Source organism: Coregonus clupeaformis, chromosome 25, assembly GCF_020615455.1.
Source record: "Coregonus clupeaformis isolate EN_2021a chromosome 25, ASM2061545v1, whole genome shotgun sequence".
NCBI lineage: Eukaryota > Metazoa > Chordata > Actinopteri > Salmoniformes > Salmonidae > Coregonus > Coregonus clupeaformis.
The window spans coordinates 19,352,769-19,358,797 of record NC_059216.1 but is presented as its reverse complement, the minus strand read 5'-3'; the positions used below and the strand labels follow the sequence as shown (position 1 = coordinate 19,358,797).

General features: G+C 41.3%; 1 long non-coding RNA gene across 1 annotated transcript; it reads left to right on the top strand.

Moving 5' to 3' along the window:
• The first annotated feature begins 845 nt into the window (after positions 1-845).
• LOC121539109 lies at positions 846-5,606 on the top strand. Its single transcript, XR_006657430.1, has 3 exons — positions 846-938; positions 1,251-1,362; positions 4,650-5,606. It is a non-coding gene; the product is annotated as an uncharacterized LOC121539109 (long non-coding RNA).
• Positions 5,607-6,029: the final 423 nt, after the last annotated feature.

Genomic DNA, 6,029 nt, shown 5'->3' with positions numbered 1-6,029 from the left:
GACCAGTTCAGAAATTGGTACACAAGAATGAGTAGCCTAGTCTTTTTAGGATTGAGCGAAATAGGGGGACAAAATATATTTTAAACGTATTGGTATTAAGGGTTTAGTGTTTGAATGGTGTATTTAGCAGATCCCCTTGGCCTCCTGTTGGTTAACTCTTGATGCCTGGTCTTGCTGTAAAGAGACTGAATACAGCTTGATTATTGCAATACTTTTTTCTTAACCATTTTACGACGTATTCATTGACTAGACAAACTCCACTACTTTTGAAAGCCTCTGTAGAAGAACATCTGTGCTTTTTTTTTTGTTAGAAAAAAAGACGAACAAGGATTTTATTTACCTACTACGATGGATCATGTTTAAAAAAAATGTAATCAGTGGGCAATTTTTATTTTGTATTTATTTTTGTGGCAAGATTAAGAGACTGCATCAAGACCAGCTTTTCTGTTACCTGTATGTTCCCATTTTGAACATGGAGTTATTCTACCGTCAACTAAGATGTTTTTCTTAAAAGGATACTTCCACTGACATTCTTAGAGCTTGGCCTCCTGTTATGTGAGTGCTGCTCTCACTCAGTCACTCGTCTCAGGGCACAAGTCTCCCCTTCTCCAAACACCGTGGATGAATCAGAATCCGTAACTAGTTATGATACGTGAGCCTCTGGATGGAAAAAGGTATGCAAGTAATTTATAGTATTTTTTTTTTGGGGGGGGTGAATTATGTTAACATTTTAAGAATTCATAGAATCTGACTGGTGCCAATAGCATTCATTTCAACACTTAAATGAATGTGAATTCGCTGTAATTGCTTGGTCGGATAACTTCATACGTGTTTGTTTCAGCAGAGTGTCCCTAAAGCAACGCGGTCGTATCATCCCTTCTCTATGTTGGACTAAACTCTTTCAACTCTTCACAAGCGAAAACCCCAAATCCCTAAAGGTGTGTTTAGCGATATTATTTTTAACAATCAGATTATTTTCTATTTTGCTGCTTTAAGACAGGCAGCCCAATTCTAAAAAAAAAATTCCTCTCTCATTAATTGGTATTTTGACCAATCATATCAGACTTTGAAAAGATCTGACGTGATTGGTCAAAATACCAATTAATGAAAATATTATCCGAATTTGGTTGCCTGCCTCAACGCAGACATTGTGGCTTATTGGGGATGTCAATGGTATCCAATTCTTCTACTGTATGTGGAGAGGACATCGCTATGATTTACACTGGAACTAAAACACTTTGATTTTATAGTGACGGAGAAGGACGCCATCTACAGTATGTCAGGAGCAAGCGGCTTGTTCCAGGAGAGCAACACTTTGAGGACGCAACTTCTGTCATGATGACGAAGGTGGCATCTCTGCTGGTGAGTTCCAGACATTTTGTGGGTGGAGGTTTTTCGTGTTCACTTTAGCAGAGAGGAAGAGGTGAAGCGAGAGGGGTTTACTCCACCCAAAATCTGTCCGCGAAAAAATAAGATCACGAGGTGAGGAATTTTTGTGTGGAGATCAATGAGAGGGAGTTGAATTTGGTCAACAACATATTTTATTGCTAATTTGCTACGTAAGGTTTATTTTGATCTAATTGAATTTTCGTAAATGGTTAGGTTGTTGCAAATGAACTGATTTTTAAGTGAACGCATGTGGCATTTCCGCAACTTTGGTGAAGAAACAACTTTATATCGGAGTTGTGCATGTTGTTCACATGCGTATCTGCCTTCTCATTGGCTAGAATGGTCCCACCTGATCCCGCCTCCTGCCTATCTTCCATCTTTGAGGACATGTATTTCCAGGGGTGTACCAAGACTGTGACAAAACCAGTATCGGAACGGATATGGAGAAATTTTCGTATACGATTATGACAAGTATTAATTTATTTGTACTATCCGTGATCGGAAAAAAATCAATCTTTCACTCGGAACCGTGTGAAGCGCTGTGTGCTGTAAAGAAACGGGCGGGGTATCGGTTGAGTCTGCTGCAACGATTGGATTAGAACAAGCCGCGCTCATTTCCCCCAGACGGACACACGCTCTGTTTCACCTACTCAGTCACAAGTCTCCCCTTCTCTAAACATTGTGTATGAATCAGAATCGGTAGCTAGTCATTGTTGTTAAATCTAGTTATTTCCTGTCGGCTTTGCTGAAGCCGTAGGGTTGTTTTAGTCTGTCTACTTTGGCGTTTAGTAGGCCTACTATGTCTGTCCGTATCATTATTACATTGCTGACATTTACATTTTACATTTTTGTCATTTAGCAGACGCTCTTATCCAGAGCAACTTACAGTTTTAAGTGAGTGCATACATTTCTTTTTTTTCATACTGGCCCCCCCGTGGGAAACGAACCCACAACCCTGGCGTTGCAAGCGCCATGCTCTACCAACTGAGCTACAGGAGGCTGACGACGTTTGTCGTTATGTGGTCATCCAAGCGCGCTTGCTATTATTATTATTTATTTTCCCCCGGGCATGTTTACCGAGCGACAGATCGTCAGAAAATAAAATGACAAATGTAGATCTTTTATTTTTACTGTACACACGTTAAGTGTCTGGAGAGAGAATGTTTTTCTCCTCTCTCAAGTGAAACAATATCTGGGTCAAGTGAATGATCCTACCTTCATCTAAATGTATCTGGAATAAATGCGGGCAGTAGTAGCCAGCCATTCATTAGCCTATTTCGTTGATAATTGAATAGGACTAAGTAAGTAAATCATGTGCATTTTTAATCTGTCGACGTCGTTTACCTCTTGGAACAATGTGTGTGAAGGAGCATACCGACGCAGCTCTGAGTGGCGGTGCAGTAATGCAGACTTCCGGGTTTTCCGATCACGAGTAAATCCGATTACGACTGTGATAAAATGGTGTGTTGCCGTTGTTAGGGCTCAGGGACACCATTTAGAGTTTGCTGGCCCACAGTACTTAGCACCTCTGAACGTCTTTTTAGAGCAGTTACTCGACCATCTTGTCAATACAATAGATCATCTTTGTCTGTAGACCTCTTATCAGCATGGTCTGACTAGGGTGAAATAACTGCATGCACACGCAACTGTCTCTACCATAGAACATTTATTGGGGAGTCACAGATTTATTTTTTTTTGTTGCGTTCTCTAAAAACTCGCTTGCCTCGCTGAACGCTGAGGATGAAATCCTTAGTTTTGTTTTTGATATACACTGGCAGTGGCGCTCATAGAGAAATGCTCTAATTCCAGTGCTAGTGGTGGACAAGGACATCATCTATGTCAGGAGAGCAACACCTTGAGGGGGAGTCTTCTCAGTCATGATGAGGGGAGGTCTTGTCTTGTTCCAGGAGAGCAACACCTTGAGGAGGAGTCTTCTCAGTCATGATGAGGGGAGGTCTTGTCATCGTGACAGTTGGTTGTAAAATGTAGGACTCATAAGGGAGAAATCTGCTGCCAACTATAGCCCGTGAAGTCTCTTCTTTGTCGAACCTTCTTGTTTCAGAGCCTCAAAAAATGACTTAATTTGAGGCTTAACAGGAGTGGGGGAGAAAGAAAAAAGCTCTCAATTCCCCCAAAAATTTATTAGCTGATGTCTCAATTCATCACCATCTAGCACAGCCCTTAGAATCAACCCTTCGCCATCTTGCACAGCCATTAGAATCAACCCTTCGCCATCTTGCACAGCCCTTAGAATCAACCCTTCGCCATCTTGCACAGCCATTAGAATCAGCCCTTCGCCATCTTGCACAGCCATTAGAATCAACCCTTCGCCATCTTGCACAGCCATTAGAATCAACCCTTCGCCATCTTGCACAGCCATTAGAATCAACCCTTCGCCATCTTGCACAGCCATTTGAATTAACCCTTCGCCATCTAGCACAGCCATTAGAATCAACCCTTCGCCATCTAGCACAGCCATTAGAATCAACCCTTCGCCATCTGGCACAGCCATTAGAATCAACCCTTCGCCATCTGGCACAGCCATTAGAATCAACCCTTCGCCATCTTGCACAGCCATTAGAACCTTTACCTAAGTGGGATGCAGAACTACAACACACATTGACTGACTTTGATGGTGTTCTTTTCTAGTGTTTCTGTGGAACACCAAGCTACAAAAACAAAAGTGAGAAATAATACATGTAATTAAGCTATTGGCTATAGCCTGGGCAGTGGACTGATCCAACACAGATTAACCAGATATTCAGACTAACTACCAAGCCAGACACAGAACATATTTCATTGTCTCCCTTTTGTGTCCCAACTTAGGATACCATACAATAGGGCTAAATGTTCTGTTGTCATCCAAGGGGCTTACAGTACATGAAGGTATTCAAAATCCCCAACACACATCAGAACCCATCTCAGCAGACATGGAGCACTTCTCATAGAGATGACCTTGTTGTCATAGAGATGGCCTTGTTGTCATAGAGATGGCCTTGTTGTCATAGAGATGGCCTTGTTGTCATAGAGATGGCCTTGTTGTCATAGAGATGGCCTTGTTGTCATAGAGATGGCCTTGTTGTCATAGAGATTGCCTTGTTGTCATAGAGATTGCCTTGTTGTCATAGAGATGGCCTTGTTGTCAAGATTTGAGTCTTATTTTCCTTAGAAGGTTTTTCACACGTTGTGGATTTGTACCAAAACAATTAATTCCATATATCCCTACTTCGGTTTAACCACCCTCTTCATTTTATTCCCAGATCTTCTATTTGTCGTACTAGAGGGACATGAAGTCTGACTCCATCCTCAACATGTGGACCTGCCCTGAGGATGTTGGACACCACTGTTACACCTTCAGCCATGTTGATTTCCTGTCAGACTGGTTGTTTTTGGTCCATGGACTGACTGACCTGAACTTTTACCAGAACAAGGAATACAATGTTCATCAGACTCTCCTCACAGTGAACTGACGTCTCTCTGACTGGTTGTGAGGTCACAGGAAATAGACTGATCTGTTTACAAGGGATGCAGCATTCTAATTCTGATAGAATACGGTTCTAAGGAGTTCAGGTAGTAACCAGTACTTTGAGATGAATGTAGATGTCCACACTCTGGACAATATAAAAGGCTTTGGAGAGGGGACCACGCTTTCAGGAGAAGGATAACAGGGCCTTGTCCAGAAACAACCCCCAGCCCTTACCTCCAAGGCACTTGTGTACAGGACATTTAATAAAGGGAATGTAATACATTATTTCATACAATCAGGGAATTTTGCATACAGTTCAGTTACATTACGTTTTGGAAATTCAACGGTCATTAAAATGTATTTTTGGGGGGTTTTCCGCATTTGCCCTGTATGTGTATGGCTGTTGTCATGGAAAAGTCATGGAATTTTTAGTGCATCTTAAGAGTGAAAACCCTGTGTACAGATCTGAAATTAGTCACTCTTTGAACATTTCATCTAGCCTATCAGAGGGTATGTATCTAGCCTATCAGAGGGTATGTATCTAGCCTATCAGAGGGTATGTATCTAGCCTATCAGAGGGTATGTATCTAGCCTATCAGAGGGTATGTTTCTAGCCTATCAGAGGGTATGTATCTAGCCTATCAGAGGGTATGTTTTGCCACTTTGCTTGTTATACCACAATCTTTGAGTTTTACATGAATTCTAGTCTGGCAACCGGTTGTCCGGCTTAAATAAAATTAAGTCTCCTAGGGCCAGTTTCTCGGATGTAGATACATTCCAAAAATCATGTTCAATGGAGATTCACCGTTGAAAGTGCTTTTACAGGCCTGCTACACTGGAAACTTATTTTTGCAGGGCATGAAACGCTCTTATTTATTTCAATGAAACCTGGGTGTAGGCAGCAGTGCTCCACATAAGGCTTGCGCTGCCCCTCAGGGTTGGGCTGAATTAGAATTGAAGGCATTTAATTCAGGAAGTTATCACAAATTACAATTAATTGAAAACAAATTTTTATTTTCAATACTTCTTAATACACTGAAAAGTAGAAGCTATTGATTTAAAACGTTTTTCAATTTCAGAATTGTTTTATTCAAATCATTTCCTGAATTGACTGCCTTTAATTTGAGTCGAGCCCAAACCTGGTGACCAGTGTGAAATAACTCTGGTTCTATTT